We start from the raw sequence: 13,110 nt of genomic DNA on the forward strand, positions 1-13,110 counted from the left end.
ATGGATCCATTGATTGATTAGGGAGAGTGGCAGGACACCCACAATTGTTCCTGCAATGTTCCCATATGTTGGAGAACAATATGGTTGGTGGAGGTTGTCAAGGAGAAGGGACTTTAAGCCGACAAGGCAGGGAAGAAGGAAGGAAGAGGAGGGAGCTGGGAGGAGGGCAGTGTTATGCACAGAAAGCCGTGGAGATGTGACTGGCTGTCGGAGGCACAGGAGGACACAGGCATGGCGTCCTGGTCATAGTTACAGAATTCGAGGGCTGGAAAAGGGGCCCTAGAGATCCTAGACCCTCTCCCTCATTGCAGAGGTGAAGCCATCAAGGCCCTGGGAGAGATGGGGACAGAAGGGGCCCCGAGTCCTGACCTTGACTCTGATTCTCAGCTCTCCTTTCGCATGCCCCCACCCCCAGCATCATTGCTGTCCTTGGGCACTAAAACACTCCTTTGCTGACAGTGAAGACTGAACGGGAGGGCAACAATCTGCATGTAACTTACTTACTCTTTCATCTCCTTTACATTTTCTCTCTTTTTCTAATCCATAAGCTCCTCTATGTAGCTCTTCCCCGTCCCCTCCTTCCTTCTTTTTAATGATTCTCATCCAGAAGGACCTGTTCTCATCCAGGCACTTGAGGTCCTGGGATCTTCTATAAAATCTGTACAAACCCTCTGCAGCCGTCCTCCTCCACTTTCTTAGCATTGCCCTGGCTCCAGAGTCCCCGCCCACCACCCTGTCTGTGTCACTGAATCGTGTTGAGCAACCCTGAGTGCCCCCCTCCCTGGGGCAGGAGGCAGGTCAGAGTCAGAAGGACTGGGCCCACCCTGCTGGAGCCACCCCAGCCCCACCTGTGAAGTCTGGCTCTGCCCTGCCCCCTCCCACCACTACCACCAATGGGTGTAGTCCTGCCCTGGGCGCCTCTGACATGTGCCATTGTTTTCTCTCCAGCTGTCAAGAAATTCTCTCCTACTCTATTAGAATGAAGGAAGGAGATAAAGTGGAAGAATAAGAGGAAATGGGAGTATGAAACAAGTAAACTGCGGAGGGGAGGGGAGGCAAATAAGGGCAGGTGGGTTCCATTGTTTCCTAACTTTCTTTCTGGCACTTTGGTAGAACCAGCAAAACTGAGGAGCACACTGGGGTGACCAGTATTGCATGCAAGGGAGACAAGAGGATGGTAAAAACCCATGCAGACAAATGAAGGGTGCCCTGAGAACATCTTTCCTGGAAGCGATAACCCACTCCACATAAACTTTTAAGGTTGCTGGGCCAAAGCCTCCAGTGGCTCCTCCATTTGGAGGAGAGGGCTGTAGGTTACTGTAAGGCCACCTGTGCCTGACTCCAGGCTGCGTTGTTCACATCATACACGTTTGTAAGAGTCTTCCAGGATTTATTTAATATCTTGGTAGTGCGGGACCCAGCTCTGCTCCACCAACCCCCTTAACATCAGCAAGGGGGCATCCCCCACTCAGCGGCTGAATGCTAGATCCGCTAACATTGGATATGATGAGATAGCATGGCGTGACCCTGACCCTCCCCCTCCTTCAGGCCTCCTGGGAAAAGGGTGAGGCGGACAGAGGCACCTGGGACTCCTTCTCATGCAATCAGGACAGCTCACCTGGGCCAGCTTTGAGCCCTGTCTGCCCGTAGTAGTCTCAGCATCAAGTAGGGGACTCTGCAGGATCCACACCCAGCTGGGAGGGAGCCAACCCCTGGGGGCCCCTCAGCCTCTACAGAGCCCTGCGGAGGGCCTGAGTCACCTCATGGCAACGTTTCTCAGGCTGAGGTTCTGTAGATTGGTCACATGTATGTAAAAACAAAACACACACACAAAAATGGAAAGAAACTCAATGCCATACTCATCTGGGATAGGGTAAGGGGGCAGAATTATAAATTGCTTATGTTTCTTTAATTTCCAAATTTGTAAATAAGTAAAAAAAATTATATATTTGATTATATTTCATTTTTTATTTATTTTTTAAATATTTATTTATTTGGCTGCATCAGGTCTTGGTTGTCCCCTGCATTGGCAGGCAGACTCTTAACCACTGCACCACGAGGGAAGCCCTCATTATATTTTACATAGCACTGTTTCCTATAACCTTTTCACATTGGAGTACTTAGGCCATAAACCTTATTTTTTTATTACCACTGAATAATCAGAACTGAATGAAGCAAGCAAGGCTTGGTGGGGATGTTAGGAAAAAAATTATTGGGGGTAAAATGTGACTTAACAATTAATTGTTCATTTCCACTGTGCAGGTCTCCTGATGGGTCGGGTTGAGCAGGGCTGGAGGGACAGGGTCACTACTCCCACCTGTGTCATCAGACCTCCCACTCCTCACAGTGCCCAGGTGGGAGGGACCCACACTTTTCACCCTGGAGCCCCAGAGCCTCCCCTTTCCTCTGCATCACTTTCACTGTTCAGGGGACCAGTCACTTGAACGCCGCCCGGCCAAATGCCCAGGTTAAATCGCCCCTGTAGGACATGTCTCTCTGCTACCAGAGCACACTTGGCAAAGAGCAGCAAACAGGCCCCAGTGCCCTGGGGATGTGACCCCTGGGGATGTCAGGGCCCAAAGTCACTTCCAGGGTCTGAGTAGCCCCCTGGGTCCCACACACCGACCCGAGGGAGCCCACCTCCCCACTGACTCCAGTCCCTGCCTTTGTGCGGCAGGTTCTGGTCTGACACCTGTGAAGACCGTGACCTGGAGGCCTCAGCCTGAGACTCAGAGGGGATGGAGTTTGTACAGTGTCTGGAAGCTTAAATGAGACACGAGGCCAAGGAAGGAGGGCCGCCTCTCTGCTCCTCCTCTCCTGAGTCAGCTATTTAGTGCCGGTTATCGCCTGTCTGAACTGTACAGATTCAGCATTAATTTTAGATATACGTTTTATTTTTAACACTGGAAGCTTTTACATCAAGCAAAATTGATCTCCTACTTGGTTTAATTTTTAAACATTTCTATGTAAAATAACACACAAGTATAGGAAAGCACCCTCAGCAAAGGGAGGGCTCAGTGAATTACAATGGGCGCTCCACTCTGGGAAGCAGTAGTTTTTCCCTCTGTAAGAGCCCAGATGCTTCTGAGAAGCTCCTCTCAGCTTCCTTACTCTGACCCCAGACCTCCACAGCGGAAATCCCAAAGGGACTGGATTCTCCCAGCCCTCCAGCGCCCTCCACTACTTTCTGAGTGTGCTGCCACACTAATTTTGAGTTATCTGTGTGTAAATCATTGCACTTGGAATATACATGGAGTAACTGATGTCATGCTTATAACCAAATAAGTTAGCACTTATTCTTCTCCCCTTCTACAGGGGGCTGCCAGGGTGCTGGGGACGGCCTGTATATTGAACTGGGTGTTGGTAACAGATGTGTTTATATTTACAAGAAACCATAAAGCTCTACGCTTAAGATCTGTGCCCTGTACAATACACCAATTAAACTTCAATTAGAAAGAGATGCAAAAAAATTTTTCCCACAAAACAAACTTCAGGCCCAGGTGGCTTCCTCTGATTTCTACCAAACATTTAAGACAGAAATGATGCCCGTCTCCTACACACTCTTCCAGAGAACAGATACAGAGGGAACACACCCACACTGCTTTCATCGGACCAGGAGAATACTGATGTCATACCAGCAGAAGATAGTACAGGACAGGAGAAATTACAGGCTAAACACTTCTGAATGTCGATGTCAAAATCCAAAAGCAAATATTAGCCGTCTAAATCTAGAGGTTTTTAGAAAGGAAGGAAACTGGGGTTTCATGGCAGTATTTCCAGTGGTTGATGTGGGCAGGATCACTGGGTGTTTGGGTGCTGCCTGGGAACGTGGAGAGAAGGGGCAATGCCATCGGGTTAGTGGAATGAACATTTGGTGACAGAGATTAGGAGGGCCTGAGTCATCCTCAGAGACAGTCCTGGGATGGGGTCTCTAGGCTGTGGCTATGGAGGGGTCCCTCCAGGAGGACATGGGCCTCTCTCCTGTGCCGCTGCAGGGCCTACGGATGGATGAGGAGTTTGTAGGGGCTGGATTTTGATGAGGAAGGATGAGCAGGGAAGGTGCGCCCTCAGAGCCAGTGCAGCCACGGCCCCTCCCCAGCCAGGCCGTAGCCCAGGCTACTCAGACAGCTGCTCACATCAACGGTCAGGCGACAGTGGGGCACGCCAGCCTCACCCACTAAGCCACCAAGCACAGCCCAGCAGGCCACTGTCCTCACTAATCAGCAGTAACTGTGCATCCAGGGCTGGTTGTTGAAGACCAAGATAATTTGTTAGAGACGTGCCACGTGGGCAGCTGGCTTGGAGAGACCGGGGCTCTGAGCCACGTGGAGACAAGCCGACCACTGGTCAGACCACCAGGAGGCTCACCCGGTGTGTGACGATGCTGAGGGAGGAGGGACGTAGATGGGACCCCCTGATCCTTCAAGGGACCTTCTTTCAGGGATATTTAACAGCTGTGGGGTCAAGGATCAACATGTAAGGGAGGCAGCTGGGTCAGGCATGGGCCCTCCTGTTGGCTCAGACCCCTCCTGTGCTTGGAGCAACCATGGGGCAGGCAGGAGGATTGGGGGGATGGAGGGAGGGGACCCCTGGGCTCAGGAGTCCAGGGCACCATCTAGAGGATTCAGGGGTTCAGGGATTTCCGTCCCAGGAAACCAACTACATTCCTGTCCCACATCCATCTGTCATCAGCTTTGCGACTCCGGGAAAGTCACTTAAAATCTCAACATTTTAGTGCCATGTACCATAAAATATGGATCACAGCACCTGCCGTGAGTTCCCTACGGGGCTGATGTGGGGACCACAGGAGATGATAACAGATATTCTTCACAAGCTCTGAAGCATCACACCCATAACCTTCCCCGCTCCCCTGCCCTGTGGCATCCAGGTCCCTTCTCTGGAGGCAGCACTACCACATTTCTTGCTTATTCTTCCAGACATGTAATATTTGAACATTTAGGTAGCACTTATGAGGTACCCATCATTTTTCGTCAGGGTCTACCTGATTTGTTGTATCAAGCTTCATCATGTAATACTAATAAGTGGGCCCTATTAACATTTCCATTATCACAGAACAAGGAACTGAGGACAGAGGGTCTGCATAACTTTCCCAGGTTCATGTGGCTTCTGGTATGATTTGAATCCAGACCATCAGGCACCAGCCCCCACTCTCTCGGTCACTGTGCTGTGCTCCCTTTCTATATTATCTCACTAAATAAAGTCACGTCCCCGTGCAGTCAGCCCGCTGGCTATTTTAAGTGCACACCACATTGCAACACCCTCTTCCCAAGGCCAGCTTTGATTCACTTGACTCCCCTAGACTCCCCTAGGCGGCTGGTGAACAAAGAGAACAGATGCGTGACCTGGGAATGAATTGACACCTCTGCATGGTCTTCTCCCAGCAACATATCAATAGTTCTCTCAATTTTTGTTGTGTTTTCCGGGATCATGACTCGGGTACCAAGAAGAAAAGGAAGATTATAAAGGAATCAAACACAGGATGCACAAGAATATCATATCAGATGCGATCAAGATAATCTGCTGGCCATCCGCAGTGGTGGTTCAGACACATCAGAATCAGCATCTGGCCAAACAACAGGGTAAGGACACAAATATCACCCCTACTAACCACTCCATTGAAGGTACTGTGGAAGTAATACCAGTAAGTAGATTTAGGAGTAATGGCTATAGTTTGTGCAGCAGAGCCTGGATCTGGCTGAGGGAGGGTTGGGCAAGGAAGGTGCCCACTCAGAGCCCGTGCAGCCACTGCCCGCTCTTAGCCAGGCCTTAGTCCAAGCTGCTCAGCTGGTCAGTTTCTAGCCAGTGAGACCCTGGGGGCCTGTAAGCTTCATCTGTTAAGCCACCAAAACACCAGCCCAGTAGACCCTGTTCCCCGCTAATGAATATTAACTGCTCATCATCCAGGTTTGGTCAGTTGAAGATGACGCTGATTCTCTGTGCAACTGTCATGTGGGCAGTTGGTTTGGAATGTGCTGGGTTCTGAGTCAGTTAGGGAGTCAAGAAGACTACTGGTCATTCAGGGTGGTTACCTGACCACCAGGAAGTGTCACTGCAAATCAGCTGCTAGACTCAAGTGCTGAGGGGGAAGGGAGGGGAGATGAACACATATTTGGATACCCCGGTCCATCAGGGGGTCTTCATTTGGGGGAAAGGCATTGTATTTGGGGTCAGGGATTGAAACGTAGAGCCAGGAGTTGGGTCCAGATTTGAGCCATTCTCGTGGGCCAGGCACCTCCTCTGAGTACCAGCTGTCTCCCTGAAACATCCTTGGGGAAGGAGGATGTGGGAAAGGGAGTGAGGAGAGCTCTTGGTTTGTGTATCCAGGGCATGATCTCAAGTCCATGTGTTCAGGAATCTCTATCCCCAGGAAATCAACTCCCTCCCCTGCCTCAGACCCATCACTCATCAGTGTTGTGACTCTGGGCAAGTTATTCAATCTCTCTAAATTTCAGTGCCCTGAACCATAAAATATGGGCCACAGCCCCTACTCTGCCCACCCCACAGTGCATCACAAGAAATAATATTCTTTCCATGAGCTCTAAAACTTCTTACTCATGTCATCAATGTGAAAAAGTAGGCTCTATCCTCCTGTTTGTAGCCTCCTAGGTTCCCCTTCTGGAGACAACCTGCTTATTCTTCCAGGCATTTAATACTTGAACATTTATGTAGGTAGCACTTATGAAGTAACCATCATTTTTCTTCAGGCTTTGTATTTACTAATTTTTAGCCTCAGAACATAATACAAATAAGCAGGTCCTATTAAAATTTCCATATCACTGGCCAGGGAACTGAGAAACAGAAGGGCTAAGTAACTAACCTTCCCAGGTACAAGTGGCTTTCAAATAGGATTTGATTTCAGGCCATCAGGCACCAGCACCCATACTCTCCCTCATTGTGTTGTGCTGACTTTGTACTTGTCTCATGTAAATAAAGTTATTTTCCCCATGCGATCAGCCTGTTGGGTATTTTAAGGGCACGCTAAAATGCAAGGTCCATCTTCGTAAGCTCTACTTTGATTCAGGGGGCTCCCCGGGCAGCTAGTAATAAGGAGATCTGAAGTTTGACCTGTGAATAAGTTAAGACTTTTGCCAGGAAGATGTCAACACCTCTTGCTATTGTGAATGTATTTCCTAGGAACCTGCTTCAGGAATATGAAGAGAAAAAGACAAGGATTCAAACCAAGGATGCATATGGGGATTGATCCTCAGTGAAGAAAATATACTGGCTGGCCCTCACCGTCATTCAACAGCTCAAGATGAGCATCTGGTCCCAAAGGGTTGAGCCTCAAATATCATCCCATACAAGCCACTCCATTGAAGTCACTGTGGGAATTCCATCATGAAACTGGTCAAGAGTAATTACTATAGGGGCTTCCCTGGTGGTGCAGCGGTTGAGAATCTGCCTGCCAATGCAGGGGACGTGGGTTCGAGCCCTGGTCTGGGAGAATCCCACATGCCGCGGAGCAACTAAGCCCGTGAGCCACAACTACTGAGCCTGCGTGTCTGGAGCCTGTGCTCCGCAACAAGAGAGGCCACGACAGTGAGAGGCCCGCGCACTGCGACGAGGAGGGGCCCCCGCTCGCCGCAACTAGAGAAAGCCCTCGCACAGAAACGAAGACCCAACACAGCCAAAAATAAATAAGTAAATTTATTTTTAAAAAAAGAAGAGTAATGACTATAAAAATGTTGTCATATTATCTTTTTATTGAGATATAATTCACATTCCATCAATTCACATTTTTTTTGAACTGTGTGATTCGGCGGCTTTTAGTATACTCAGGTTTTGCAGTCAACATCTCTAATTCCAGTACATTTTCATCATCCCCAAGAGAAACCTCATACCGAGTATCAGTCATTCTCATTCTCTCCTCCCCTTTCACCCCAGCCCTGGGTCTTTCTGTCTCTATTGATTTTCCTATGCTGGACGTTTCATATGAATAGAACCACACAATGTGTGGACTTTTGTGTTTGACTTTTGCAGTAAGCAAAATGTATTCAAGATGCATCCAGGTTGTAGCATGTATCTGTCCTTCACCCTTTTTATGGCTGAATAATATTCATTGTATGGATATAACACATTTTATTTTTCCATTCGTCAGTTGACGAATAGTTGGGTTGTTTCCACTTTTTGGCTAGTATGAATAATGATACGACAATATAACACTCATGTACAAGTTTTTGTGCGAACATATGTTTTTTATTTCTCCTGGACATATACCTGGGAGTGGAGTTCCTGGGCCATATTGTATCTCTGTGTCTAACTTTTTGAGGAACTGCCAAACTATTTTCTTTTTTGTATTTGCACCAGCAATGCTTGAAAGTGCCAATTTCCCCACATCGTTGCCAACCCTTGTTTTTTAAAAATGTATATGCATACTAGTGGGTGTGAAGTGGTATCTCACTGTGGTTTCAGTTTGCATAATTTTGACTAATAATTTTGGCCATGTTTTCATGTGTTTATTGGCAATTTGTGTCTCTTCTTTGGAGCAGTATCTATGCAAATTCTTTTTCTCATTTCTAAAATTTGGTTATCTGACATTTTATTGTTGAGTTGCCAGTGTTCTTTACCTATTCTGAATACTAGGCTTTATCAGATATATGATTTGCAAACATTTTCCTTCATTCTGAAGGTTGTATTATGTCTTTCTTGATGGTGTTCTTTGAAACACAAAGGATTTTAATTTTGATAAAGTCCTATTTCTTTTTCCTTTTGTTGCTTGTGCTTTTGTTATCATATTTAAGAGTTCATTGCCAAATCCAAGACTATGAAGATTTATCCCTTTTTTTCTTCAGAAATTTGTATAGTTTAGCTCTTATATTTAAGTCTTTTTGTCTGATATTGGTATAGACGCTCCTGCTCTCTTTTGGTTACTATTTGAGTTTTCTTACTGAGTTTGGAATTCCTTTTTCTATCCTTTAACTTTCAACCTGTTTGAGTCTTTTGATCTCAAGTGAGTCTCTTGTAGACAGCATATAGTTGGATCATATGTTTTTACCTATTCCGCCAATCTCTGTATTTTGATTGGAGCGTTTAATCCATTTACATTTAAAGTAATTACTGATTTTTTTAAAAAAAGACTTATTTCTGCTATTGTGCTATTTGTTTTCCATATGGCCAAAGCTTTTTTGCCCCTCATTTCCTGCATTCCTATCTTTCTTTGTGTGTGTTTAGCTGATTTCTTACAGTAAAATATTTAAATTACTTTCTCACTTCCTTTTGGGTATATTCTATAGCTATTTTCCTTGTGTTTACCATGGGGATTACCTTTAACATCCTAAAATTAAAACACTCTAACTTGAATTTATACCAGGTTAATCTCAACAACATCCAGGTTCTTGAAGCTAAAAGAGCATCCTACTATCTCAATGCAAAAGACCTTCTCCAAGACATATATAATGAAATTGTCAAAAATCAAAGGATAAAGAATTCTAAAAGCAGTCAGGGGAAAAAAGATCTTAACTTACAAAGGAACCCCCATTACACTATCAGCAGATTTCTCAGCAGAAACCCGACAGGCCAGGAGAGAGTGGAATGACATATTCAACATGTTGAAAGAAAAAAAAAAAATGCCAACCAAAAATACTCTATCCATCAAAGTTATCCTTCAGATATGAAGGAGAAATAAAGATTTTTCTAGGCAGACAAAAGCTGAGGGAGTTCATCACCCTTAGACCTGCCTTGAAAGAAATGCTGAAAAGAATTCTTCAAGCTGAAATGAAAAGACGGTAATCAGCAACATGAAAACGTATAAAAGTATACAACACATTGGTAAAGGTAAGTATACAATCAGAAAACTCTAAATCTGTAACAGGAAGGTGTGTTAGCCACTTAATTATAAAGGTCAAAGGAAAAGAGTATTTAAAATAATTATAGCTACTGTAATGTATTAACAAACACACAATATAAAAGACATCAATAACGACATCAAAAACATGAAGAGTGGGGAGTAAAAAGGTAAAGTTTTTGTAGGCAATTGAAGTTAAGACGCTGTCAGCTTAAAATGGACGATTTAAATATATAAGATGTCTTACGTAAGCTTCATGGTAACCACAAAGCAAAACCTAGAGCAGATGAACCAAAGATAAAGAAAGGGGAAACAGCACACCACCACAGAAAATAACCAATTTACAAAGGTAGGCAGAAACAGAGGGGAAAAGAAACAACAGGAATACAAAACAACCAGAAAACAGTAAGATGGCATTAGTAAGTTCTCAATAATTCTAAATTCAATGGATTGAATTCACCAATCCAAAGGCATATGGATAGATTTTAAAAAAAGATGCAACTGTATGCTGCCTACAGTAGAATCGCTTCAGCTTTAAGGACACATATAGTCTCAAAGTGAAGGGATGGAAAAGATAGTCAATGCAAGTGGAAAGCAAAAGTGGGAACAGCTGCAATGATATCAAAGAAAATAAACTTTAAATTGACAAGAACAGATACTACACTTGATCTTAGCCAAAAGGCTGAGATGAAATAGACAAAATAAACTTTAAGCTAAAATTACTGTCAAGTATAAATTTTACTAATATAGTAATTCCAAAGGACCAAGGAGCAGGGCAGTGGCTTTATTGAGAACCCAGGATTTCCAAGTGTCCACCGTGCCCAGTCACTTTTAAATCATCACCACAGCCCTATAATTCAGAGATTCAGGTGAAGTGACTTGCCCAGGGTCACACAGCTAAGTGAGAGTCTTCTGGGACCAACAGTAACTTTTGCAAAGACATCTCTTGCTATACTTAATCACTGCCACCATCTGACACTCACATTCTTTTTTTAATACTATTCTGTTTCCTTGGGTCAAAGAATCCGACACTTGAATTAAGGTTAAATAGGAATTAGTGGCAGATCCAAAGCCGAAATCGCTTCAAGATATTCTTTTAATTCCCCCAAGTAATGCCTTTAGTCACAAAAATATAGAACAATATAGAAAATTACAAATCAAGTGACCTTAGTGTTCACAGGCAAGCACTAATACATTTTAACATACCACGATCATATTAAAATAGAAATAACCATGAAACATTTTCTTTCACATGCATTTATAAAAACATCTTTTTTTCAGAGCGCACATGGAGAGACATACTTATTCTTCTATTGTCAAACAATCCTAATTTTTATTTCTTGGAAATTACCTCATTATCGAGTTTGATATTTAGCATATTACTACTTTAGTTATATATTCCAAGCATTCTGTGATAACCAGAAATTGCCTAACTTTTTTTATTGTGGTAAGAACACTTGAGATCTCCCCTCTTAAATTTTTAAATGCGCAAACGATATTGTTAGATGTTGTACAGCAGATCTCTAGAACGTATTCCTTTGCAGAACTGAAATTTTATGCCTGTTTAACAACAACTCCCCATTTTCCCCTCCTGCCAGCTCCTGGCAATCACCATTCTACTCTCTGTATGAGTCTGACATTTTTTTCTTTTTTGGGAGGAAGGGGTCCTTTTTTTCAGCTTTATTGGAGTATAATTGACAAACACAGTTGTGAGTTACTTACAACGTGGTTGAAAAAGCACGTAAAACATTAAACTGGTTAAACTGGTTTTGCCTCCTTAAAGAGACTGCTGAATAATCAAACTGAAACAATACCAGCTTAAACTGGTTTTGCCTCCTTATATAGGTTGACTAATCAAACCTTGAGTTATTTTACAGAGACAGCACTGTGCACGTAGAAGATGGGAACCCATGTCTCCAGCATGACCCAGAATCTTCAGTCTACAGAACTTAAAGAATAGAAATGTTGCCACCAGAGCCCTTTACAAAGCGAAGAGTCCTTCAGTAAGGAAAAGCTGGCTTCCAGGTGCAGGAGTAGCTGTTTCTATGGACTGATTCAACACTAGCCGATCAGCTTCCAAGTTTGAAGTTCCCCTGACTCCTTAAATTTCACCCCAAACCCTAGATCATGGAGACAGATTTGAGAGCCTTGCCTCCTGTCTCCTTGTCGATTGACCTCACAATAAAGCTCTCTCCTCAAAACCCAGTACCATAGTATTGGCTTCTATGCACATCAGGCAGTTCAGGGACCCGATGATTTGAAACATTGTGAAAGGATTTCCCTCATCAAGTTAATAGGGTGGGGGTGAAAATATTTAAGTTCTACTCTCTCAGCAAATATCAATTATACAATTCAGTGTTATCAACTGGAGTGAGTTTGACTATTTTAGATACTTAATAAAAGTGGAACCACGCAACATTTGTCCTTCTGTTACTGGCTTATTTCACTTAGCATGATCGAGCCATCTCACTCCTGGGTCTATATCCAAAAGAATCGAAATTAGGATCTCAAAAGAGACATCTGCACTCCCATTTTTATGGCAGCATTAGCCACAATAGCCAAGGTATGGAAACAACTTAATGTCCATCGACAGATGAATGGATAAAGAAAATGTGGCATACGCACAATGGAACACTATTCAGCCTGAAAAGAGAAGGATATCTTGCTATATGCGACAACCTAAATATATTTATTTTTAAAGTAACGGCAGACTTCTGGTTGGGCCAAGACGGAGAAAGCCCCATACAACCTCTCTCACGCAGATTACAAATGAAACTCAAGATAGAGGACAAAAAGCATGCACTTGAAACTCTAAGAAGTGAACACTAACAGGCAGATGGGGCCTGGAAGTCCAAAGTTGAATAACAGCCCGTAACAGGGTGATTATGGTGGTTTTTTTCCTGCCTCTGTCTCCCAGCTTACGCAAGGCATGCAAAGTCCAGCAGCAGCTGAAAGTTAAAACCGTGGGATCAACCCTTTATTTCTAGCCAGACAAGTGAGAAAGTGGGGGGCTTGCATGTTGAGGAGTGAGGGGGTCATCCCCATTGTTTTTTTCTCCCCAGTTACCACATCTCCCCTGCAACCTCAGTGATGGCAGAGGCCTTCACTGAGAAATGACCTCTGTCTCTGGACAAAGGAACAGGTAAAGAGGTTCCTATTGTCTGAAGAGGGTGGGGGAATGCCTGTTATTTTCCTTTCTTTTCTCTTGCTATTTCACCTGAAAGGTCAACCTGGCCATATGGAACTGCATGACAGCATGGAGGCTGAAACACTTTGAGGAACATGTAGGAGGGGTCCCTGAATCC

General features: G+C 44.4%; 1 pseudogene; it reads right to left on the minus strand.

Moving 5' to 3' along the window:
* Positions 1–10,400: 10,400 nt before the first annotated feature.
* On the minus strand, positions 10,401–10,499 carry LOC137777100 (U2 spliceosomal RNA; annotated as a pseudogene).
* Positions 10,500–13,110: the final 2,611 nt, after the last annotated feature.

The sequence above is a fragment of the Eschrichtius robustus genome, chromosome 14, assembly GCF_028021215.1.
Source record: "Eschrichtius robustus isolate mEscRob2 chromosome 14, mEscRob2.pri, whole genome shotgun sequence".
In the NCBI taxonomy this organism is placed as follows: Eukaryota; Metazoa; Chordata; class Mammalia; order Artiodactyla; family Eschrichtiidae; genus Eschrichtius; species Eschrichtius robustus.